Source organism: Castor canadensis, chromosome 16 (genome assembly GCF_047511655.1).
Source record: "Castor canadensis chromosome 16, mCasCan1.hap1v2, whole genome shotgun sequence".
NCBI lineage: Eukaryota > Metazoa > Chordata > Mammalia > Rodentia > Castoridae > Castor > Castor canadensis.
The window spans coordinates 84237485-84264391 of record NC_133401.1 but is presented as its reverse complement, the minus strand read 5'-3'; the positions used below and the strand labels follow the sequence as shown (position 1 = coordinate 84264391).

At 49.8% G+C, this 26907-nt stretch overlaps 1 protein-coding gene and 1 non-coding gene across 2 annotated transcripts in view; one reads left to right on the top strand and one right to left on the bottom strand.

Annotated features, from left to right (window-relative positions):
- Positions 1-26907, top strand: part of Slit3 (slit guidance ligand 3) — a 557919-nt gene that overhangs the window by 100218 nt on the left and 430794 nt on the right. The gene's annotated exons all lie outside the window — the stretch shown is intronic.
- LOC141418351 (small nucleolar RNA SNORA43) lies at positions 16202-16339 on the bottom strand. The gene has a single exon (XR_012443007.1). It is a non-coding gene; the product is annotated as a small nucleolar RNA SNORA43 (small nucleolar RNA).

The window sequence follows — 26907 nt, the reverse complement described above, 5'->3', positions numbered from 1 at the left end:
GGTACATCTGTCCTTCCAGTCTGTCTCAAGCCCATAAAGCAGGGATCATAGAATCTTGGCACCAGGAAGTGCTCCGAGCTTTAGGTACTATTGCTGGGGCTGCAAAATACCCAGCAAGGTCTCTGCCATGCCTTGGGCACTCAGTAAACGGAGGCCACTCCCACCCGAACACACAGCGGCCCAGGGTGGGGCCTGTGCGTCTGCTTTTCCTAGGCCCCTAGTGAGTGAGCTGAGGAAGAGAGGAGGAAGTGGAGGATAGGGTTATGGGGCTGTCAGTTCTGTGCTGTGAGGCCTTGCAAGTTCAACCTCCATCTGTAAACGGGCATAGAACGGGTGTTTTTAGGACGTTGGGAGGATAAGGGGAAGTCACGCATGTGCACCTCACGTAGTGAATACAGCACACGGTAAGAGCTCCATGGCAGGTAACTTGGCAAGCTGATGAATGAGAGTGTCACGTACATGGGGCTTTGGGTTCTGTGCTGTGAGCATTTCAGCACTGGAGCAAGAGTCCAGGCCCCAGCACAGGTAAGGGCTGCATGAACAAGGTTCCACCTCCTCCTACCTGCTGTGCTGCTCACAAGCTGTGTGACTGCAGACACATTAATTTGCCTGTCTGGTCCTCAGTTGTCTCATCTAGAGAGGACAGGATGGAGTGTGGTCTAGTCCACAACTGAGAGGCTCTTGATTGCTCCTTTTTGCATGCTCTTCCAGGTTTTTCTTTCACTGACACGTGGGAGAGGCAGTGAAGGATTTCTGGCTACTAAACACTGACTGATAAATGTAGCCAGAAATTCTTTGGAGCAGAAGGCAAGGTGAAAACTGTCTAAAACCCAATTGCTTTTCCCAGGATTCCACAGCTTTGGATGGGCTGAGGGGACCAGTGCTCTTTGAGTTTGACCTTACTATAGGAGGACGGGCAGACCACTGGGATCCTGTTGGTCCATCTGTCCTAGATTCAGGTCCAAAGGGTCTGTTCAATATTTGGCAATGGTTTTCAACCCATACTGCGTAAAGCAGTAATGCTAGCAGCTGGACAGAGGGCTTTGATTGCCCCACTCTGTTCTGTGAGGCATTTGACAGCTTTGTCAACACGCCACTGGGGTTAGACCTGCTGTGCTCCCTTGGGCAGGGGGGTTGCAAGAGACTTAGGAAGTTAATCCCCAGGCAGCTGAAAGCAATAGGAAACATGGCCAACCCACCGAGCTCCAAGTCACTGGGGCTGCTTTTGTGGTTGAACAGTGTCCCTGTCCAGGAGCAAAAGGCTACGAGGCTTACGTTGGCAGGAAACTTGCTTCCATGGAGTGAGCCCTCTTCCACCAGCCCCTCCTGCTCATCCCCGCCTCTTCAGCATGTTCACTGGGTTCCACTGTCACATCCGTGCTGTGTCTACTGCTCTTGATCCCCAGGCAAACAGGAAGCTGCACGAGAGAGAAGGACAGGGACCTTAGGGCTTCACAGACCTGGGTTTGAATCTTAACCTTCTGTTCACCTAACAAGCGACCTCAACTTTCTACTACTCCTCAAACATTAGCTTGATGGTAGGGACAGTCATCGTGGTTGCCGTTTTTCTGTCCGAGGGTTGCCATACCAAATACCACAGAGTTGCTGGCTTAAACAACAAAAGCCACTTTGCTCACTGTTCTGGAGGAGGCTAGAGGGCCAAGCCCAGGGAGTAGCCTCATCAGCCTCTTCTGAGATCTCTGTCTTTGTGTGCAAATGGTGTCTCCTTGTTGCCTTGCACCTGATCACCCCTGTGCGTGTGCGCACTCCTCGTGTCTCTTCCTGTCCTTCTAGGGTCTCTAATGATACCGGATTAGGGATCTACCCTAATGGCCTCATTTTAACCTAAGACCTACAGTTCAAATGCGGTTGTGTTCTGAGGTACCGGGACTTGAGGCTTTAACATCTGAGCCTATTCTCTCCCCGTGTCTCCTATTGAGGCAGTAGATACACCAGGCTCCCCATTTCAGAGATACAGAAACAAAGTCCCAGGATTCAGACAGCTTGCCCCATGCCATCGAGCCAGCAATCAGCAGAGCCAAGTCCAACCCAAGCTTGTGAATCCAGAGTCACACTCCCAACCAGGACTTTTTCTGTGTGGTAGGCAGAAGTCAGCAACTAGTTAAAATGCCAGGTTCCTACAAGGACCTCAGTGACAGCAAGCGAGCCCAGCCTTGGCGAGTGACGAGCCTCACACCTCCAGGAGCACCTTCTGCCACGCAGAGGCTCCTTTGCAGCCACCTGAGTCTTCCCGTTTTGCACTCCAGTTTAAAACGTGACATGCAGTGTGTGTCTGTATAAAACTCTGCACCGATGTGAAACAGTGCTAGAAAGTGAAGAACGAGTGGGGAAAACAGAGACGATGGCCACCACTTTGCAGCAGAGCTGTTATCTGACAGCAGGGTGATGGGGAATCCAGTCCCTGAGGATGGCGGGGCTCCAGACTTCTGGCTATCCCGAGCTGGGGCCTGCAGTCCCGTGTGCTCCTGCATGTTGCTTCACCTCTCTGGTGCCAGTTGTCTCATCTGGAGAGGACAGGGTGGGGTGTGCTCCGTTACATGACCTACGGGCTATTGAAACCCGGGAAAGTAAGCGCAGCCTCCCATCACAGACATGAGGTCACTTTTTCCAGGAGCACGGCCATGCAGAGCACACGGAAAATGTCCCTGAAAACTGGATCTCTGTTTCCTCCCCTTTCATTCTGCCCTGCCAGCCCTGGACATCGTGGAAGGTTAGCCTTCGCTTTGCTCTCAGTCAGGCCACATCAACCCCAGGTTTCATCACTCTCCGGGAGACAGGTTTGCTTTCAGCTGCAGGCGAACAGAGCACGGATGGCAGCGGGCGCCATGCCACTCTTGGTGCTCCTGGGTTGTGAGATGTGCTCTCTCTCTGCAGTAGCTCAAGCCAGAGCCGGGAGAGAGGCATATGTCCCTTCTGCTCTTCCCCACTGAGGGCTTACCCATCTGGGCACAGTCACCCAGGAGCACATGTGAGGAAATATAGACCTACTGAAGCCTCTGTTATGCTACAGATTTGGGAGTAGAGAAGGAACTAGACATCTGCTGAGAACCTACTATGTGCTAGGTACTTTGTGCATATGTCAGCCCCTTCTACAATCCAGGAATCCTGCATCGTAGATATGTTTATACCCACTACCCAGATGAGGAAACTGAGGCTTGTGGGATGAGGAGCAACCCAGGTTGCTCTGATTCCTAATTCTCTGTTCTATTTCTCTACCTTATTGTGTGCCTCCCATGGTGAAACACACCTTGAGAGAGAGAAAAAGAGAGAGAGAGAGAGAGAACACAATCATAGGTTTATGAAGCTTTCATGATTCAGTATTTGTATATTTGTTTACATGAATATATATGAGCACTTGCTTCTATTTGAGGGTTTGGATATTAAGCCTTGAAATATTTTTAATTTATAGACTTACATGCACGCTAGCAAGTAAACCTCTCTAAATTCCCTGCAATTTCTCAAAGATGGAGTTGGGTTTTACATTTTTAATCTCTTTAGCCCTTTGGGCCAACAGAGGAGTTTTCTAAAGTGATCAGGCAACAATTACACTGAGAACATTCTGCCAACTTGGAAATTGTTTTGAGTTTTTTTTTTTTGTTTTTTTTTTTTGCGAAGGAAAGAAAAGCAAGCTGTGACTTTACAGTGCTTTGGAATTACAGAATATGCTTGTAATTTTTACAGTTCTACGCAGACTTCTTTGCCACATCTGGTTGATATTACTGGCGGGATATATGGAGGAATAAACCAAGGGCTGGAATGTGAAATATCCCACAAAATGAGTTTCTTATAGGTTCCTGCATAAAACATTTTGAGTCTCCCCTCTTTGGAAGGGTGGCTTAAGTGATTTCATGGATTTAGTATTTTCTTTGGTTTGAAGGTGAGGGTTTTTGCTAGTTTACTTGGAGGGGGGGTGTTTCCAGGCCCCAGGATGGTTTCTGAAGTTGTTGTACACCCTTCTCACATTCTGCCATGGGACAAGGTGAGAGAAGTCACCATCCAGAAAACTCAGACCAACCTTTGGTGAACAATACCAGACCAGTGGTGATACCCATAATGGTGAAACCCTGGGACCATCTGAGTCACTTAAGGAAAAGGAAGAATGCAGAGGAAAGGATTACATGGCTGAGGGCTTCGGAAATCCTCCTGAGGAATTAAACAGCTGATGGCAACATGAACCTGTGTCCTCACACACAAAAGCCCTCCCACACCAGTGCATTCTCTTTGCTCTAGAGGCAGTCAGTCAGAAAAATGGAAAAAATAAAACCAGTACCAAGCTGATACGTGGAACCCAGTCCATTCCCTGTTGGTGACATTCCTGCCTGATTCCAGGAGGAGAACTGTGTGATCAGGGGCGAGTAAAACATTTATACACATCTACTGTGTGTGCACCACTCTACAGTGCTGTGGGAATCCGATTGTGGAACCTGGGAATGTCTAATCCGAGCCCAGAGGCTGTGAGTATGGGCTTATTGCCACCTGGCTCCTTCTTAGACTTCCTTGGCTGAGACCCACCTGTGGTGTTGGAACCGTGACAGCCAAACCCTCTCCACACAGTACCAGGGCAGCTCACAGCCCCCTGTGGCTTGTGGTGGAGCCCGCCAACCTAGGCAAGGTTTTGTAGCCATCAGCGAGGGTTCACAAATAAAGAGTCACTGTTTGCCAACCTTCACGCGTACCGTGCATCCTCTTTGTCCTTAGCTGGAGGTAGAAAGTGGGCAGGAAATTAAATTTCTGGGGTATACCTCATTGTACCCAGAAAAAATAGCCTTTTGAGGTGGGCAGACCCCCAACATACATTCCTTAGTTGTGTGACTGATGCAAGTGTACCCAGATCTAATTAATAATCTTGAACTGCATTCAGCATCAACAGAAACACTTGTAATGAGACTAACCTTCTCGTATTTTCAACCAACGTTTGGGAATCTCTCCAGAGAAGAAACAAGAGTTTTAATTTGATGTGCCAAACTCTAGCATAACTTCAAATCACGACAGAAAAGAAAAGGTCTGTAACTCAGACTTTCTCCTGGCTTTCCTGTAGACTCACAGCCCTGCCTTTGCACCTTCATTCCACTCGTTAGGTTTGCAGTTCGTTCACAAGTCCTGCGGATGGAGGCCTGGGATGAAAGTGTTGACACAATATCAACAACAGCAAAACTATGATAACACAGGACCGTCCAATCCAAACAGAAAAGGAGAAGCTTAAGTAAATTTCACGCTCCCTGCCCGAATTGGGTGTGCTGGACCTGCATTTTTGATTCATGGTTTAGAATAATATTTTCATGTTTAATTCATGGTGTGTCTTTCTTCTTGTCGTTCCTCTCTGATGCTCTTCACGCCGTGGCTGGTGATGAAGCCTGTCTGGAAGGGTGACCTCCTCTTGATTGGCACTGCTGTCGTAGAGCCAAGACGTCCCCCTAGCTGGTGAGGTGGGGCATCTTGTTTTAGAACTCACGGCCTGGCCACTGTCGGCGTGTGGAGCTTCGACTTGAATTTTTAGTCAATGAGTCAGCTTTTGATTGCGATGGACACACAGTCATGCCAACATTCCTCCGAGCGGAGGGGCCATCTTGACTTCTGGAGGGTTGTGTAGCTGCTAGGGGAGAAGGCTGGGCTCCAAGAGGGTGAGGAGTGGCCTGGGATTGTCTCCTCCATCCCCATCTCATGGGATTAGCATTCGTGACACTCTGCTGTGATCCACAGCACTCAGAGAAACCTAACTTCCCATTCTTCAAAGAGAAAGAAATGTCAGGTCGTCAGTTTAATTGAAGTCACTGTCCCGTTCACCTTCCTGTATGTGTGTGTGTGTCCTATTCCTCTTGTAAGAAAAGCTACACACGTACACGCTGTGTACCATACTGAGCAAGACATGTACCATACAACACCATGCTCACACACACCACACACACACACACATCATAGCGCACACACAGAGCACACCACACACACACACACACACACACACACGTCGTACAGCACCACACCCACACAGCACACCACACTACATCCATGCACATAGCATGCTTCACCACACACATTCATGTAACCTGAACCCCACACACATCGTTCTGCACCAGACTCACTCATGTAACGTTCTATGGCACACTCACCACCTAACCACCTAACACACCACGTGCCCACAGATTACCACCCCGTGCACACACACCTATCATATCACAGCTCACACACAGCAACATACCACACACGCACACATCGCAGCACGCCACACACATACCACACCATACCTGCACACAGTACACCACACTTCACACATGCATACAGTGTGCTAACCGTGCCTTTAATCTAATACACATACACAAAACCCAAATCATAGCACACGCCACACACATACACATCAGCGCATACCACACTGCACACAGACTCATCCACACATGCACATCCACACAAAACCTTGTCCCTATTGGAGAAATGCAGACGAGCGAAAAAACAAAAAGCCCGGTGTCATTTCACGTTAGTGTGGGATGCTGACAGTTACCTCACCTCCAAGCATTGAGCAAGGCTGCACTGAGACTCTGGGGTTTTGAGAAGCGGCAGCGAGGTGGCAGAGGGGAGGCTGTAGGTCTCCTTGGCTCATAATTAGTGTTTTGGGTGCATGAGGAAGGTGGTGGCAGATATGCCAGACAGTAAATTGTCACTCAAATGTCTTCTGATCTCCGAGAGAGCCTCTTCTCCCTGCAACAGACATGCGTGGGTCAGGCTTCTGGCCAAGACCTGTGGGAGCGTTCTTTCTATCTTGGAACTCAGGACAGAGCGTTATCAACCAGCAGATCCCGAGGCCAGGCACTCAACAGAACTGTCCTGGGAAATCATTACCACTTGCGTTGCTAATGGTGTCCCTGCAGACCCTCCTCCCTCACGTAAATAAGGGAAGGGCAGGGGACCATCAGATCCAAGGAGGCCGGAAACAGTGGCGGGAAAGATGAGCTGCGCAGGGAGCACTGTACTCTCCCGTTCCTCCCTAAGTGGACAAGTCAGTGCAAGTGCCTGGCAGACTGTCAGCTCTGCCTTCCCAAGTTGTCCACCCTGTGCTGTGTCTGCTCCCGTTACCCAGTGCCAGCCTTGTCCTCTCCTGAAGGACCATCACCAGTCTACCTGCTTCCTCTCCAGCCAGCAGCCACCATGATGGCTTCCAAGACAAACCAGGTTACATCTTCCGTGACCCCACGTATTCCTGAGAGGATGCTCCATCCTTGACATTGCATCCTCTGGCCCTGGCCCTGGCTGTCTTCCTGGCACCACCTCAGGTGCAGCCCCCAGGGATTTCTTCCTGCTGCTCTACCAACTCCCATCTCCACTTGGCCTTGGTGCTCCCTCTGCCTGGGACATGCTGATGTCCCTGAAATCCATGTCCTGGCTCAAACATGGCTTTCTCAGAGTCTTTTTCCCAGTCACCCGCTCTGCGGTGACAGGCCCCTTCCTCACTATGCAGGGTCTTTAATGTGAAATTCTTTTGGCTCCTTTATTGGTTTACTTGTTTATTTCTGCTTCATCTCCCCTCAGTAGAACGTAAGCTCCTTGAGAGCAGGGAGTTGTTCCTGTCGTTGACGATAACTGCCCACCACTGCATCCAGCACCTAGTGGGCACTCAATGAATCCTCCGGAAATGAGTGAATAAGGGATGAAATCTGATCTGGACAAGTGACTTCCTCCTCTCACTGTGTGGTCAAAGGCACTTCTGTCCAAACCAGAGCTCTCCCCTCATTCCTGCAAAAGCCCCAAATGACTCATGAATCACATGCACATGCATGAGCGTGTCCTTGCACACCCACACAGCACACATGTGAGGGTGAGGATGCACTAAGACACTTTCACTGCCACAGAGTGTGACACGGAGAGCAGCCCATGTGACTCCTATTCCAGCAGACATGAGCCGGCACCCGACACTCAGAGCCGGGGAGACGAATGTTGGATTTGATTCTTGTTCCAAAGGTCTGGGAATTATATCCCGTGATGCACTGAAATGAACAGATAAACCACGTTGGTTTCCTGTCTGGTTCTCATTGATTTCTGACTGCTAACGGACATTGAAGGGAGGGTATGTAGGGATTGAAAGCCTAGGCTCAGTGAAACCTTTATTAAAAAAATAATAAAACACCTTCAGGGACTCAAACTAAAACCAAATTTTACTCTGGAAAAAAAAAAAAAGGCTAGGTTAATCTAATTTAGTGACAATTGACCAAAACCTCCAAAATATTTTTTACTTGCTCTGAGATCTAAACCAGAAGTTGTTTGAAAGACATTGGGTGAATTTGTCCAGACCTGCAATGAACCATATCTTCTAAAGGAATTGACCCAGAACCACTCTGAGACATCAAAATATTAATGCTTTCCAAACTCCCTCACTCTGAGACACTGGTGCAGAGCTATGAGCCACTATAGGAACCACCATTAGGTCCTTTCCCCCTCCAGCCCCCACCCCCGTGTGTTCTTTCTCCTTCCTGGACGCCCACCACCACTGGGTAGGGCAGAGTCCCATGCTGGCTGCACAGTGGAACCCATTGCCCCATGTTACTGGGAGATGGCACTGCTGTGAGAGGTCCAACCCATCCCCGTCCTTAATCCCATGTCACGAGGAGGAGAGCCACCTTTCCTTTGAGGATATGGGCCGAGCAGTGAGTGGAGGAAGTGATGACAGAGTGGGAAGGAAGGACGGCTGCTGTGAGGAAGGGACAGGAGGTTGAAGAACAGCAACAAAATAGTAAACATGGGACAGGAATGCGAAAGAAAGAGATGTGGCCAAGGGAAGAGGAGGGGAAAGAAGGAAGACAGGAATCTTGGGGTAGGGCGTGCCTCAGGTTTGGCTTTGTCTTTTTCTGGCTCCTCCCAAGGCGGAGGGAAGATCACACGTGTGACTTTCCACTCTGTGCCAAGCCTCACATATGCTCTTGTCTCCGGGACAGCCGTTCAGGGAGTGAGAAGCCGTCTTCATAGAATGCCAGAGGTTTCTGGCACCTTCTGGAATTTCTAGACCAATGCTCTCATTCTACAGTTGGAGAAACTGAGGTATAGAGCAAAATCTTTAGCCCTCAGATTTCTTGGTGGTGTTGCAGACACAGCCCAAAGATACTTGCCCACCTTGGCGTGGTGTTTGTGTAAGTGACGGGAAAGCCATGGAGGAAGGTGTGATGGCGGCCTGCGTTGGGCTGGTGGCTGAGGTAGTGATTGTCTTTTAAGACTAGGGGTATGGATTCAGACATCGAATCTGCCAACACCTTCATCTTCTATCTTTCAACCTCCACACCTGTGAGAAACATCTTAACGTACTTGATGAATTCACCCGGGGAAATCATGGATTAGCCATTCTGACCCAGAAAGGGGTTGTGTGGATGAATCTGTCCCAGCCCTGAGACCACCTCTATGTGGTTACTGTCCTGATGGGCGTAAGGAAGGGAGGGAGACAGGACAAACCGCACCTGAGAGCCACTCCCAGGAAGATGTCAGTGGAACAGGGCTTCTTAGGAAGGAAAAGAGGCTGACCCCTGAAAGCGCTCATGCTGATCTTGGGGCAGGGTGGGCATCAAGAGAAGGCAGAGAAGAGGAAGGCGAAGTGCCCACAGGCTCCCAGGGAAAAGTCCTCCAGGAATTTCAGGAATTATAAAGCTACCATCAGCTTTGAATCAGCATCACACTTTCCTTCCATTCCAGCCAGACCTTTCCAGGAGTCTGCACGTTGAAGGAAAAAGACCCCAGCTTGATCCTCACAATCCCACAGCCACAGAAGAACTGACCTGATTGGGTTTTCCCGGTGGACAGGGTCACTGAGCCCTGCTTCCCTGCTGCATATAACTGCTCACCTACAGCTAATTAGCCAGACTTGCGTGTGGACACTCCCAAATCACTACGCTAATGATGGCAGCTCTCCCTTCCCCAGAAGTGCCGACTTCCCCGCTTAGCACGAGGGACCTCCATAATATCTCTTTCCAGTGATATAATTTGATTCCGCCACAGGAGGCTGCTTTGGTCCTAGCTCACTTAGCACTAAATCTCTCTCTAGATACTCTCATTACTTAATCATTTCAGGCCCCAGACCAGCCCTGGCCTCTTATTTATTTATCTGGGCCCTGTTTACTTCCCTGTTGTAAATTACTTCTGGTTCCTGGTCGTCTGATTGCTGCAGTGATAGACTGATAGCTGGGAGCTACCCCCATTGCCTTGTGTTTCTAACATGTGGAAGAGAAAGGCACCCTCCATTTGTTTCAGTGGGGGACATACAGGAAAGGGCAAATCATTTCCTAGTGCCTGCTGGTGGAAGTCGGTGTAATTACCGCCAGAATTATGGGAAACAAATCGTCAGGCCCATCAGCCTGAATCTCCAGTTCTCAAAGGCCAGGAGAGAATTTTGGCAGCTCGTATAGGCTCTGCCTCTCTCTCAGGGCTGGGTTTCTAAAAGGAACTGGTAAAAAGAGGGAGGTGGCCTGCTGGCTTGCTTCACTAGCGAGGCTGAACCCTCCCTAAGTCCAGGGCAGACAAACTCCAGCCTGTGAGTCTAACCAGCCCCCTGCCACCTGCTAGTTTGTAAATAGGATTTTGTTGGAACACAGTCACACCCATCATTTGTGTATTAGCTGTGGCCCCATCTCTGCTACTATGGGAAAGTTGGATCCTTGTGACAGAAACAGTATGGCCCCCCAAGGCTGAAATATTTATGGTCTCATCCTTTACAGGAAAACCTTACAGATCCTTGCTCTATAGTAGAAGAACAGTCAACAGAGATTTGATGTGGAGAAAGGGATTAATTTAAATCACTCATCGTCTTTCAGACAATTCTGCCATGGTAAGGAAATTGGAAGGAGACCAGGGGAGCTATCACTCACGCACTGTCACTTCTGCATCTATTCATCACGGCTCTGCTCAGCCAGCTGGAGGCTAAGTAGCTCCTATGAGCCCATGTGACAGAAGGGAAAACTGAGGCTCTGAAGGGTGAAGTGTTTTCCCTCTGCTCATTCAGTGAGGAAACGCAATCCAAACTGGGATTCATACCGAATCCAATCCCCCTTCAGCTTAAATCTCTTTCCTAGGAAAACAGGGAGAAGGCCTTGGCTATGGAGGAGGATTGACCCAGGCCTGGCTTCTATCTGCAGAAAGTTGCTGAAAAACGAATTGTGAGCAGCTAAGTCAGAAGAGAGACACAAAAGCCAGGGGGAGAGGAAGAGATCTCAGATCTCGTTCTGTTCAGTGCACACTGGCGGGGCGGAGTAGGGGGGGGGCGGGTATGGCAGGCCCCAGAGTGGTTTTTTTTTTTCCATTTTTCTTTTATTATTCATATGTGCATACAAGGCTTGGTTCATTTCTCCCCCTGCCCCCACCCCCTCCCTTACCACCCACTCCCCCCCTCCTCCCCCTCCTCAATACCCAGCAGAAACTATTTTGCCCTTATCTCTAATTTTGTTGTAGAGAGAGTATAAGCAATAATAGGAAGGAACAAGGGTTTTTGCTGGTTGAGATAAGGATAGCTATACAGGGCATTGACTCACATTGATTTCCTGTGAGTGTGTGTTACCTTCTAGGTTAATTCTTTTTGATCTAACCTTTTCTCTAGTTCCTGGTCCCCTTTTCCTATTGGCCTCAGTTGCTTTTAAGGTATCTGCTTTAGTTTCTCTGTGTTAAGGGCAACAAATGCTAGCTAGTTTTTTACGTGTCTTACCTATCCTCACCCCTCCCTTGTGTGCTCTCGCTTTTATCATGTGCTCAAAGTCCAATCCCCTTGTTGTGTTTGCCCTTGATCTAATGTCCACATATGAGGGAGAACATACGATTTTTGGTCTTTTGGGCCAGGCTAACCTCACTCAGAATGATGTTCTCCCCAGAGTGTTTTTTCATGGTGGGAAGCATAGGATTGTGTCATACAGCATGAGGACAGTGAAGGGAACTTGGGTGATACAAAACCCATTCATGGGCTCTGCTGCTTGTGCAGTGCTGTTTGCTGGAAGGGAGCATGGCCCACATGGCTTCCTTATGATGGGGGGGTGGGGGGCGGAGGGCCGTCACAGCTCTGCTGTAGCCAGAGTGGAAAGACGAGTCTCATCCTGCTCTCTTAGGAGGAGTCCTCCAGGCTCGTGGGCACAAGGTAGCCAAATTAGATTCCCTGAAATTCTGCCACGGATGTGGTAAAAGTGACAGGTCCACAGGCCTGCGGAAGTCACTCCTGTGTCTGCTGCAGTGCTAAACACCTTGGGGTGAAGACGGAGTCAGATGTATGTCTTGCAAAGAGTGGCCGGGCTCCGCTGAGCCTGGGAAGACGAGAGGGATGGTGGAAATGAGAGAGAGAACCCCAGCACGCACGATCCGTGGACGCTTGTGCAACACCTGGCATTTCTGTAATCCACAGTCTTCAGCATCTCGTTCTATCTGCATAATCATCCTGTGAGGTGATTATTAGTAAGATGATAAAAAAAAATTGGCTCAAGTTAATGTGCAAACAGTGGACCTGAGAATTTGGCTGACTCTTTGGGCAAGAGGTGAGGACAGCCATAGACATGCAGCCAAACTGTACTGTAGCTCTGCCGTGTGGGCCCATAACTCAGTTTTCCTGGGTGTTACAGCAGCCAGAGTTGTGGAGACACCTAGGGCGATGGGGGCACATTTGAAGCATAAATCTATTGTGTGGTCACGCTAAGAGTCCAGTGAGCCCCTCTCTGTCTCTCCCTTCTCTCTAGAACTCAAACCCAAGCTTCTACACCATTCCCACCATTGTCCCTGATACCCTGCTGAGTTCTGCAGGACCTGGGACACACAGACCCAGCCTCTGCCCTTCCAGCTTTGCCCTCCATGTTGATCCACACTTAGGGACTGAACAGTCAGGGCCAAGAGTATCCAATCAAGCACCAGTGCAGCAAGAGGTGATCGCAACACATGTGCAACAAGGCAGTTGGGTTTGCAAGGAAGGTGGTTGTTTTCCAGTGCATTCATCTTTGTGGAGCTTCTGTTCTAGGGCATAAAAAGCAAGGAGAGATTTGGGGACATGCAGGTGGGACAATTGAGGGTGGGCTGCCACTTCTCTTTTGCTCAGGCTAGGAAGGCCCTTGACTCAGATGTCCTTCTTCCTGGAGTTGGCCAGGCTGACACTAGAGGGAAGTCAGCATGGGTGCTGTGCTCTGTGCTGGGCACCGGTTCTCCAGTGTGTTCAATTCGTCCTCCCAGACCCAAGAGGAGACAGGTTTATCTTCGCCCATCCATGTAAAGGAAAAGCATTTAAAGAATTTAAGGTCACAGAGAGGAGAAGAGGTAAGGGCCAAGACTGAGTCCAGACTTCCCAGCTCTGGAGCACATCCTGCATATCAGATGCTCCATCTGCTCTGGGACCCAGAGACACCCCTTTTCTTCCTCTGCCTCCTCACTCCCCAGCTGCTGTGGAGAACCATGCATGGCCCTTGGGGTCTGATGTCTCCCATCCTACAAGAGCTGGCTATTTTGGATTCTCAACTAACAGACACCATGGTGAGGAAGAGGAACCAAACCTGAAGCAAGGACATTGCAAAACCATGACAAAGCCTGGCCAAGAGGCCACTGGAGCGGGACTCAGAGCCCCTGAGGCTTCTGTCTCTGTCCAGACCCCAACTCCACACCCCTGCCTGGCAGCTTCAATCTCTCAGGTATCCTCTTGTGACCGAGCCTCACAGAGCAGTTCCACATCCTTACAGCTTTGTGACCAGAGAGGCGGCTCCCCTACTGTTTATACCAGAACATTCTCAGAGCAGAACTTCTCCAGGGTCTGGCTTGAGCTGTGTCCCTTTCTGGAGATGGCACTGTATGAGAGCCTGGGGCCTCTGATGACTACAGTCTGTAACCAGAAGGAAGGGGGCCGTTTTAGGTACACAGAGCCTGGTGCACATGTACCTCAGCCAGGAGGGGCTTAGATAGAGTGGCAATAGGCCACAATCAGTCTTTATCCAGAATCCCAGCCTCCCCAAGGCCAAAGTCATGCTCAAGACACCTTGCAACTCAGTCCCCATGTCCTCCCCCAATGGTGACTCAAGGGGGGATGACTGAGGGCTTTGGGAGGGCCTTTGAGGCTTCCTTCAGAGGACGAAGTGCCCAACTCAGATTGTGAAGAACGGACGCACATGAAGGCAAGTCAGGCCCTCACTTCCTGACCTAACAGGTGGCATCCTCAAAGCTCACGGGGACTTTAGGGCCATAGAGGGATTTGGAGTTCTTCTCACTCCTGCCTTTCTCTCCAGCTTTCGCTCTGTGCACACATCTTTTGGTCCAAGCACAGCTAGCCTTTGGCTATGTAAAAAAATCACTGTATTTTATCTTCTCTGTATTTTTATGCAGACAATCGAGAAGACCCTCAATCCTCTTATCCAGCTGAATCTCACTCTTTTTAAAGCTCATCTCCTGTCTCCAGGAAGCCCCCCCACCCCACGACTACGTCAGCTCCCAGCTTCGTTTACTAGAAAGACTTCCCCTAACCCCAGTCTCCTGTGCAAAGTGTTTTCTGAGTATCAATCACACACCAGCTCCAAGGCTAGTAACTGTCCATCTTCTCTACAAGACTATGAGCTACTTATGAGCAGGGAGTTATGTTTTGATTTTTAATCAGCAGGGATTAGCACGGTGCTAAAACATTTTTTTAAAGGAAAAACTGAATAACTGGGAAGTAGTGCCGTAAAAGACGTTGAATTTTGTGGGATTCATTAACTCAGAGGTATTTAAGGCCCAGGATGTACATTTCGTCCCAAAATGTCGTGATGTGACCCACTTTACTAGGTGTTTGGCCAAAAAAACAAATGTGCCCTGGTCAAATCAATTTGAAAAATATGCTAGAAGGAAATATGGCTTCTTGCTCACAGGACTTCTTGGTGCCTTGGCTGTGTTAATGCATGCTGTGAGTTTCTAAGAGGTGACAGTAACTAGACAACTAGTTGTCACACACTTCTTGACTTGAGATCTGTGTTCATGGTGCAGATTTAACTTGGTGGAACTTGAGTTTTATAGGACTGGAGTCAGGAAAGCAGGAAGTTAGAATTTTTGATATTAGGTTAGTTTGTAGGTCAAAGGGCCATAAAAGGATCCCAAAAGGAATATCTGAGGACAACCCAGCATGTCCCTGGGAACCCAGTGGTTGTCAAAGTGCTCCATTTCATTACTGTCACAAGATGGCCCTCAAGAGTGTTTTGACTCTTGGTCCTTATACCTACCCCTTCTCAGAGCTTCCCCACCCTCTAGGAGAAAGTGGCGTTTCCCTCCATCCTATCCCAGTCTAAACCTGCTGATTCTTTCTCTTCCTCCTCTTCTCTACAACCCTTGTTACTTCCCCTATGATTTATTTCTGGGGATACCTCTTGTCCAAGGGCAAAAAGTAGTTAGGGGTGCCTTAGGCATTCTAAGTGTGTTTTGGGATCCCATGTTCCTGCCTGAATCTATCACCCCCATTTCTACCTCACCCATTTCCCTCTAGGAGTGGAGCGAATTCTCAGCTGAGTTCTGTGGGGTGAACATCTGTGCAGTGCATAGCCATGTTCACATGGCTATGGCATGCTCACATGGCATGCTCACATGCCAGCTGGGACAGGAACCTCTGCTGCTTTACCCCCTCTGTTCCTCAGGACTAAGATCTGGCCTGGCCCCCCGTGGGGAGACCCCTCCACTAGCTGACTGCCCTGTCTGAGCTGCTTGGGAGCCCTCAGTGTTGGACAGGAAAGCTGCACACATGGATTGTGCCCATTGCTGCTCCACACTTTGGTCGTGAATGCCCCCTATGTGACCTGCCCTGCCTTCTTCCCCATGGCCTGTCCAAGCCTAGACTCGGGACCCATGGCTTCTCAGAGAGCGGGGATCAGAGGGAGAGGATTATGCAGACACAAAATGCCATCATTCCCTGCAGCATTTGCCCCAGCGCCTGGCTCTCAGCAAATATCAGCTGCTCCTGTCAAACCCTTCCCATTCCAGGAGCACTTCACAGCCACCTTGCTGCACCACGGGCTTTGCTCCCATCCGTCCCCATATGGTCATTGGATCCACACTGATTACACCTTCCTGGCATGTTTGTCATTGTTTCAGGAGTCTCTCTTCATCTGTGGTGTCACCGACAAGGTTTCCCTGAGTCTGCCTTTTCCTCCTAACCATGTTTAAAGGAGCTGTCTGATTCGGTAAAGTCACCTTACCTTTCCTCTTCCTCACCACCACGCTTTCTTTTTTGTTTGTTTGTTTGTTTTCAAAATGTCAGGCTATAAACTATTTTTAGTGCTCACTGGCTTCTGAACACTGAGCATAGAAATAGCCACTTGCTCTTTGCCCTGATGTCACAGGCACAGCACAGTAGCTGTGCCTGTGGTGCTGGCAGGTCCAGGACAGCCATCACGGTTTCTTTTACAAAGATTACAAAATGGCAGCCTGTAGATGGAATCCTGCCTGCACAATTGTGCTTGGCCTACACAATTTTAAAGAATAAGTTGGCGATATTTAGAAATATAGAGAGTTCATATGGAAGTCCATATTTCTTGTCCCCCACCCCCAATTGGGAGCTCTGTCAGTAGCATGGGGCCCAGGTCCCCCATGCAGGTCCTAGAGCCAAGACCTAGGGACCATCTCCCAAGAGCTGACATCTCACTTGCCCTGCTTGGCCTCTACTTGTTTACTTGGAAACACTTGTAGTGACTCAAGTTTGGGACACTACCTCCTTCATCCCCCAGTGGCACTAGACGGAAGAGGTAGTTGAGGTCAGAGGACCATAGCTCCGATTGGTCAGGAGGAAGAGCAGCCCTGATGAGATTTCATTTTCCGTTGTTGGCCTTGGAAGTTGTTTAAGACACTTCTGGACCTTTCTGTGTCAGTCCCCACAGGCTTTCATGCCTGAGGAGCAGGTAGGGTAGACGTACATCATGACCTCCCTCCCATAGAAGAGGATGCCAGCAAGGTCAAGGCCCTCAGATGCTCTTATGGTGACTGTGACAGCAGTGGATAGAGACGTGACCTGAGCCACTCACATGTGCAAATCGTGTGGTCTGTGGGCCTTCACAGCACATCTGCTACCTCCAGTCCAGCAAGGTCAAATCCTGTCATTTGGATGCAGCCAGGTGGACACAGAGTAGACCTCATTCTGGCATCCCTCCAGGAAGCTGTGCCTGCAGGGACTGTCCCCTCCCCATGGGAAGGATCCCTTAGCAACTGCCCCACCACCCAAGGCTTGCCCTGAGGTAGCAGCTGCCCTTAGGCTATGTGCAGTCCACACAGCCTATTTTATGGGAAGTAGTGATGTAAAAGATGTTAATTTTTATGGAATTCATTAACTCAGAGGTATTTAAAGCACAGATGTGCACTTCATCCCAAACACATCCTACGAGGCCCATGATGTAGATCCACCTTGAAGCCGGTCTGCCTGGTGGGGCTTCACAAGCAGGGGTTTGGAGACATGGTTAGGTCTGTGTTTAGCTGAAATATGGCTTTATTTCATCTCTGGTCATGGCTGTGAGTGGGGTTGCAGCTTCTCGCCCCTGTTTGGACTCTCCAGGTCCTGGTGACATTGCTGATTTGAGCTATGCCACTGACTGTCTATCTTGAGCAGCGAGGCTCTCTGACAGGGACCGGTTTGGAGGCTTCCTGGTCAGGAGTTCCCCGTCTAACATTTTAAACCATGGAAACCTTTCCATTCTCTCTAATTTGACATCTCGAGGGTCCCTGGGCTCAGACCTTCCCTCACGGACAGGTTGGGCGAAGTGAGCTGATTTATCCTCCTGACTTACATCATCAAAAGCTGACTCCATTCGCTCCAGGAAAGTGGGAATTTTCATACACTTCCCGTGCAGATTTGCCTTACAATGCTGTATTAATCTGGACGAGTCTGTTGAGACCTTCCGGTTTGGGCACGGCAAGTAGATTGCACCTTGAATGCCACCTCAGGTCAGACAAATGGTGTCCAGGGTAGTATCACTGAAAAGGACTCTGAGGTCATCCAAGCTTACAATGGCACCCGGGGACAAATCGTGCTTGGTTGCCATGGACCCAGGACGGGAAATGGCAGTACATGTCCTAGATATCATCACCCTGGTGCGACGTGTGCTCTCCTCTTTACAGCTGAGGACCCCGTGTCCAGAGATTGGAGGTGCCACCATCCCTCACCACTCCTCCATCTCCATGTGAGTGGGGACTGGTGTCCTCTGGTCTGCCACTGAATAGGGGTCACAGAGATTGGGAGGAGTCTGAAGTGAATGACTCCTAAACAGATTCCCCAGTGCCATGGTGAAGGAAGGGAGGCAGATAACTGGCTGGACCCCCCCCCCCAGCCTCTGTCCCAGCAGGGACTCTGGACAGTGGTCATACCACAGGTATCCAGAAGCTTCTATAGTTTGTTGTCAGTCACCTTTTCTTACTGCTTCTCCTGAAGGATTCAGGATGCAGGATGCAGCTTTGGCCATTGGCTGGTAGGAGTCTTCCTTCTAGTTGAGGGTGTGAAGCGGATGCTGGATGACTGCATAGTTTGAGAGCATTGCTTAGCTTTCTGGCGCTGTAACAAAATACCTAAGACTGAGTGATTTATAAAGAATAGAGGTTTGTTTAGCTCATTGTCCCACAGGCTGAAAAGTCTAAGAGCACGGCACCAGCGTGCTTGCATGAAGTGGTGGGGAAGTAAGCATGCCACCTCAGATCCCTCTTTCTCTGTTAATGTCCTCATGGGGGCCCACCCTCATGACCTCATTAACCCTGATCGCCTCCCAAAGGTGCCTCCTCCAAATACCATCGACATAGGAATTTGAAGATTAAGTTCCCGCTATAGGATGTGGGATGACACATTGAAAACACAGCAAGCAGGAAAAACAGGCAGGCCTGGGTTTGAAACTTGACCTTACCACTTTGGGTCCTTGGTGAAGCTGCTGAATTTCCCAAAGATTCGGTTTCATGTGCTTTGTTTTGAAGTCATGATTCTAGCCATCACGTCACAGGGCTGTTGTCAGAATTAAATGAGATGATGCAGGTTAGACGCACAGCATGGCATTTAGTAATTGTCTCAGTAAACGTGTGCGATTTTTGTCTTCTGGCTGGAGGGCATTTTCCCCTGTCAAAAAGACTCCAAGGCAGAGAAATTTAAAGCCAAATTATTGAGCATCCCTTGTGCACTGGTCCTTGGCAGTCCTGGAACAGCAGAAAACAAGATTGTAGAATATTTATTATTTCTAAGAAGTTATTAAAAATGATGGGAGTGTACAGTTCTGGAAATAGGTAGTAAACTATGGTTTTGGAAGGCACGTAGCCTGCTTTCTGGAGAATGTTTTCATTACCACAAGGTTGTAGAAAGGGGCAACCCGTGCTCAAATGCAGGGCCCAGAAGGACGTGAGGGATTTGGATTCTGTAGACCTATGACATTGAAGAAATACTGGGAAAGACGAGAGCTCCCCCGCAGGAAATTCTCTGGCTAACACCTGCCTTGGTTGCCAAAACTTGCAGCTCAAGTTCAGATCCCCAGTGAGGACAGGTCTAGAAATTCTCAGGTAGTCTTCCAAGCCAGCTGTGTGCTCACCTGCACCCTGGGCCAGGTACTTCCTGGAGTTTACCTGCCCTCTGCCCTCCTCCCCACCACCTGTCCCTAGGTAGTGTAGCCAGGGGACACTGGAGCATGTGGCGGGGTGGGGAGGAGAGGTGGCAGTGAGTGGGCAGACGATAGTCAGGTGTTAAGAGACAGTTGGGGTGGGCAGAAGGACAAGCACTGGAAGTGAGCCTTCCCAGGTTTGGATACTCCAGTACTTGCTTGAGGTCCCAGTGTTGTCACCTGTGAAACGGGGACAATGTCGGACCTATGATTGCAGTGAAGGTGACATGAGGTATTTCAGATAATGTAAGTGCTCAGAAGAAGGTCCAACAACAGTAATGGGCTCAAGTCACATTGGCCCGTATCCTTCTTAACACAGGGATGAGGAAGCAGTGGGAAAGGGTGTTTCACGAATATTCTGGAACCTCTAACTGACATGGCACCATTCTCCTCATTACTTGATGCAGTTACTGAAGCCGGACACAAGGCGTGTGACCTCAGGGAAGGTCACTGGGGACTCAGAGGAGGGCGTCACTCTCGTGGGCTACTGGCTGGGCTCCTGGCCCAGCGGTAAATGCTGCCTGGCTCAGTCTAACCACAGCCCAAATAGTTGGTTGTTCCTGTCAGGTGCCAGCAGAGGGGACAAGACATGACCCAGGCCCCACAGTGTGGGGTGAGGTGGTCTCACTGGGATTCAGAGGGTCACTGCTCATCCTGCCACTTCACACCACTGCCCTGTGGCTGGCCATCTCAGCCCCACCGGCACTAGCAGATCCTGGGCCTGCCATTAAGCAAAGAGCCTGAGCGCGGCCTCCTTGAGTGAATGACCTGATCTACCAGACAGCAGTTTTCTCATTAAGAACGTGTGTTGGAGCCAGAGACCTGTGTCTCATGCCTGTCATCCTAGATACATGGGAGGCTGAGATCAGGAGGATCACTGTTCGAGGTCAGTCCAGGCAAATTGTTCAGGAGACCCTATCTAAACCAACACCTGGGCGTGGTTGTAGATCAACCTGTGCAAAAAAAAGTTTGGGAGACCTCATCCCAGCTATAAGAGGAAGCTTAAAATTGGAGGTTTGAGGCCCAAACCTGCCTGGGCAAAAAGTGAGACCCTATTTCCAAAATAACCAGAGCAAAAAAGGTTGGAGTCTTGGCTCAAGCAGTACAGCACCTGCCTGGCAAGCACAAAGCCCCTCGTTCAAACTCCAGTACTGCCCCAAACAAAAGAATGTGTGTCAGCAAAGGAATCTCCGTTTTGTCATACGTGAGGCTTTGGGGGAAGGGTCTGGAGGTGGATGGTGGTTGATTTCCGTGGCACAGAAAGCTAAAAACAAAACCTCAGGAGAGAAGGGGGAAAAAGATTGCAGCATTAGAACAGACACAATCTTACATCAAGAGGGGACAACATGGCGCTTGGTTTCTGGTATTGAATCCTGGCAATGATCCATTGCTGCGTGATCTTGGACCAGTTGTGTAACCTGTCTGTGCCTGCCTCAGTTTCTTGATCTGTAAGGCAGACATGGTGATGATAATAGTACTCTGCTCATAGTTTTCATGTGATCGACACACGTCTACTGAGTGCCTGCTCTGAGCGAGGCACGCAGGCACCCAGGATGGGCTGGAAATGAATCAGAGAAGCCTGTCTGCAGTGGGCCCAACTCTCCTGAGAATCATAATCCCATGGGGTGCACATGACAGACAAAGTAAACCAGTCAGACAGCTTGTACCAAGGAGGGAAACAGCACAGAGAAGCAGGTCGTGGGGTGGAGCGTGGGTCTCACATGAGGCAGCCAGGGAGGGCCTCACGACGAAGGTGACATAGGAGTTATGACCCAAGGAAGGACCTGTGTGGATATGGCAGGTGGGGAGAGAAATATTGAATGAGTGAACGGGTGAGTGAGTGAGGGAATCAGTGGAGGGATAGGCTGGTATGTGAAGGAAATGTGATCACAATAAAATGAAACATGCATGTACGTTTCATGGACTTATGTACATGTACAGTAGCTGCAGTCTCAGCTATTGGGTAACAGAAATCTAGACAACTGGAGTTCAAGTCAGCAAAAAGTTAGCAAGACTCAGTCAATAAGCCGGGCATGGTACCCGTCATCCCAGCTACTCAGGAGTTACGGATTGCCACCCAAGGCCAGCCCAGCGAGAACTCAACACTCTAAAAAATTAACCTAAAAGCAAAAAGGGCTGGAGGCATAGCTCAGGTGGTAGAGCACCTGCCTACCAAGTGCAAGGCTATGAGTTCAAAACTCCAGTACTGCTGAAGACAGTGTCTGGATGCATAGCATGCCTAGTTGTGATCATTAAATGTTAGCTGTTGTCATAATTATCAGCTGAAGTAATGAAGTTACCATCAAAGCTATAGCTTTCTGATGTCTGGTTTTTTTTTTCTTTTATTATTCATATGTGCATACAAGGCTTGGGTCATTTCTCCCCCCTGCCCCCACCCCCTCCCTTACCACCCACTCCGCCCCCTCCCTCTCCCCCCCCTCAATACCCAGCAGAAACTATTTTGCCCTTATCTCTAATTTTGTTGTAGAGAGAGTATAAGCAATAATAGGAAGGAACAAGGGGTTTTGCTGGTTGAGATAAGGATAGCTATACAGGGCATTGACTCACATTGATTTCCTGTGTGTGGGTGTTACCTTCTAGGTTAATTCTTTTTGATCTAACCTTTTCTCTAGTTCCTGGTCCCCTTTTCCTATTGGCCTCAGTTGCTTTTAAGGTATCTGCTTTAGTTTCTCTGTGTTAAGGGCAACAAATGCTAGCCAATTTTTTAGGTGTCTTACCTATCTTCACCCCTCCCTTGTGTGCTAAAGCTTTTGTCATGTGCTCAAAGTCCAATCCCCTTGTTGTGTTTGCCCTTCATCTAATGTCCACATAAGAGGGAGAACATATGATTTTTGGTCTTTTGGGCCAGGTTAACCTCACTCAGAATGATGTTCTCCAATTCCATCCATTTACCAGCGAATGATAACATTTCGTTCTTCTTCATGGCTGCATAAAATTCCATTGTGTATAGATACCACATTTTCTTGATCCATTCATCAGTAGTGGGGCATCTTGGCTGTTTCCATAACTTGGCTATTGTGAATAGTGCCGCAATAAACATGGATGTGCAGATGCCTCTGGAGTAACAGTCTTTTGGGTATATCCCCAAGAGTGGTATTGCTGGATCAAATGGTAGATCAATGTTAGCTTTTTAAGTAGCCTCCAGATTTTTTTCCAGAGTGGTTGTACTGATGTCTTGTTTTTCTTGTATTCTCTATTTCCTTCCTCCTCTCACTTCCTCTCTCTTTCTTTCCTCCCTCCCTCCCTCTTTCCTTCTCTCCCTTTATCCTTCCCTGCCTTCCTTCCTTCCTTTCTCTCTCTCCCCCTTTCTTTCTCTCTCCCCCTTTTGCCTCTCTTTTCTTCCCCTCCCCTCCTCTTCCCTCCTCTTCCCTCCTCTTCTCTTCTCTTTTCTTCTCTTCTCTCCTCTCTCCCCCTCTCCCTCTCTCTCTCATGCTGGGGTCAGACCCCAGGGCCTCACTCATGCTGGGCAAGTACTGTACCACTGAGCTATATTATCCCCAGCCCTGAAAAATCCTCTTCAAGAGGTGCAGGAAGGACGGTGGCAGATGCACACTGGGACCTCTCTGCAGCGCTTGGCACACAGACCTGGATAGTACCAGTCTCACCACGCAGCCCTCCAGAGGTTGTAGTCTTTTGGATTTTACATCATTTGTTCCAACAGCCCATGGGGTAGGCAAGGCAGGTGCCTCCCAGCTACCCAGCTGGTCGTGGAGAGGTAAAGGGCTGGTGCGTTTCCTGAGAGGCTGCTGCACTCATGCACCATAGTAGTTGCTTTACATCTACGTGTCAGCTGCCCCCTTCATCCTCGCCAAAGTCTAGTGGGACATGTGTGAAAGACACCTGTCATCCCAGCTACTTGGGAGCCATAGGTAGGAGGACTGTCACCCAAGGCCAGCCTGGGCCTTTCATATGAAAGATGAGAAGACGTAGGTGCGACAATGACTAAGGCCAGCCCAGGCCTCCCAGACATCTTCTGTGGCCAGCACTGTGAGCCTGCCCCATGTCTGACCCATGTGAAGCCTTGGGGTGCTGCTTCAAGGGAGTGGTCCCACCAGGGACACCCTGCACAATGCCCCGCTTGGATTATAGTTAAACCAGGGTGGAAGGCAGCCCCTGAGACAGGGCGGTCTGTTAATCCTGCCAGTAGAGATGCTACAGATCAAGGCTACTGGGACCCAGGGAAAAAATAGGTCCACATACCAGCAGAAAATCACACAGTCATTGCCTCTGACCCAAACAACTGCTCCTCATTCCAGGTCCAGGGCTAGGAGTCTGGTTGGGGAAAGCCCAGGGCAAGGCTGGGTCACAGGGGAAACAGATCCACCCTGATTAGAGGACGCCAAGTTCACCCCACAGATGTATACTTTGAGGCTGAATAATCTAGCAGACAGATCACTCCCTTTTCCCTCCCACCCAGAGTGGCAGCCCACCCTGGGGCCCTGAGGGTCACTATCACTTCAGATGACTGAGTGACACAGGACCACTCAGGAGAAGACGTGGTGGTCCCAAGCCTGCCACTACTGGCCCCCTAGGTTCTGGGGTGGGAACTCTGGGAAGAGAGCTGGCTCCAAAGGGATTGAATTCATCAGAAAGACTGTAAGTCTTGTTTTCCCTCTCTTCTACTCAGCGTTGCTGGTCTTGCTGGGGAGTCTGAGGGTGGCACTTTGAGGCCTTCCACGGAAATTCTAAAACAATAGGCTAGACTCTCAAGTATTCGGTTACTTCCCCTGGCTTTGAAAAGGAGCAGCCAAAACATCTTGATTTGCTAAAGTCATTCCAGAACATAAATCACTGGGGCGTGGGTGGCTGGGGCTGTGAGAGCTCACTGTGAGATGCGCCCAGCTCTACCTCCCATGGTCTCTCGCGCTCTGTCCTCCCTCAGCGGGCACAGGCCTCGCCTCTGTCCAGGCTCAGAAGGAACGAACAGGGCGAAGTCCCCTAAATCATGCAGGAAAACCAGCCTGTAAGATTGAAAGAAGGCAGAGTGAACACTCTCCTTCCCTGCCTGGCAAAGGAGCTTTATATCTGGGTAGCATTTCCACAGGTGCCGGACAGAGAGAAAATGCAGTATGGAGATTTTTGGACTAACAGCCGTTAGTCCAAAAAGATGCTGTTTGTGTAATCAATTCACTGGTGGTCCAGGCCTCCAGGTCAGAGGGCAACTATGGGAGAATCAGAATGTTAGCACTTTTTGGTTCTTTTTCCCAACTCATGAGCTGTACTTTGGATGTTCCTCCAGAGAGTGACCAGAGAAAGGGATTAGCATGCCACCGACTGGGGCTGAGGTGGTCCTGAGAGCCCTTGAATTTCCAAATTCAAGGCTGGGCTCCATGCACTTGAGCTGCATGTGCACGGTGAACGTCACTTCAATATGGAGGACTTGGCCTGCTCACTGCTAGCCAGGCTCACCTGTTTATTTACCTTCCTCTTCTCCCTCTCGCCATCCACTGAGACTTCTGCTCTGCACTGACATCCAGCTCCACACCCTCGGTAGATTTCCTCCCTTAGAGCCACCTCACCTGGCTCTCAGAAAGTAAATCCTCTGTCACCTGATGGCTGGACTTCCTGACTAACCCTGTACCTGTGCCAGCGGCCCTCTGAGGCAGTTTCCCTAACTTCGTCCCATCTTTAGGTAGCGTGAAATGGAGAGGATAAGTGACTTCACTAGGGTCCTCCTCGCCAGGATTGGTACCTGGCTCGGTTTGACCCCAAGCCTCTGCACACTGAAGCTTTGACTCCTGCTGTGACTCCAGTGTGTTCTGGGCTCTTGGATAACTTTGTGCCCATCTTGGCTCATCAAGATCACGAAGGCACGCGCCTTGCAATGTGTTCTCATGGCGTCCAGCATAGCATCTGCATCGGAAGACCTGTAAGGCCCGTCTTGTATGGGCATCTTGTGCTTACTGTGCACAGTGACCTTGAGGAGGGAAGGAAAAGAACTCACTTCTGCTGCTGTAAGGGGAACGAGGGTCTATGCACGTTGTAGATGCCGTGTCTCCCTCAGACCTGAAGGGCTGTGGCAACAAATTCCTGGACCCGTGGCTGGAACTTCTGAGGCAGTACAACTGGGTGGCACTGGAAGGTTTGCATTTCTACCACATTCCCAGGTGGTCAGGAACCCCACTTTGAAAACCACTTTCACAATGGGAAGTACACTCCACTTTCAAATTCAACCTCTGCTGCTTCCTGTGACCACACGCAGGTTTCTAAAACTTCAGGATCCAGTAGCTTCCTCTGGCAAAGCGTGAAGTCGATCTGGGTCTCAGATGGGCACACACACACTGGATGTCGCATACACACATGGAGCGCTTCTTTACCAAACAGATACGGTGCTTTGCCTGTGCTAGACACTGTCGGCACCACTTACAAATACGAGCTTACTTAATTCCCATGATGAGCCCATGTGGTACTCCTCTTACTTTTCTTGTTGTACAGAGGAGACCAAAGCCCAGAAAGGTTCCGTGACTCCCCTCAGGTCACCCAGCAAGTAAGAGTGTGGAGCTGAGCAGGAACTCAGACCACCTGGCTCCTGAGTCTACGTTTCCAACTCTTGGACAGTGCACGGTATCTGGCTTGTCATTGGCAAATCTTGTCCTTTCCCAGGTAAACTAAGCCCAAGTCCTACAATAAAGCAAAGAGAGTATTTTTCTAGTTCATAGGCAGGTTATCCCCAATGACAAAGAAGACATGATTGTTTTATGGGTTCTGCTTGTAAATCCCATACTCAGCCTCCCTCATGATACCGATATGGTTGGCTGGGAGTAGCTGTTTCTCGTTCTGCTCCTTTGGCACTAAAATTGATCATTGCTCGAGAAGGGGTTGCTTGAAAGCAGTCTGTGGGCTGAAGGAGTGGAGGAGGCTGGCTCTGGGTCAGTAATAAAAGTGGAGAGAGGTTTGCTGCTCCCCCACCCAGGCCTCGGGAGGCCGTCAGGCGGGCGATGCAGAGACTCAGCCAGGAGGGGTGATGACGATGGACAGAGCGGGAGGGGAGCGAATAGTTTCAGCCTGGCTGGGTAACTGAAGCCGGAGAGGGCAGGCAGTGGGAGAATTCCAGCTATGTTGTGGGAAATGGCTCCAGCCAGGGCTCTGATTAGCTGCTGACCACAAATCCCCTGGGATCCTGCCAGGGGTCAGGAGACAGGGGCGCTGCCCAGATGTCAAAGGGTTTGCCTTATTTTATGTCCGAGAAGGAGGAGGCGATTCTGACTGTCATCCCTGGATGTGAGGGCTGGCACTGCCAGGAGCCAAGAGCTAGGTGGGGATGTGGGAGGGAGAGTGAAGCTAGAAAAATCCACTTCTCATTCCAGGGAGGGTGGAG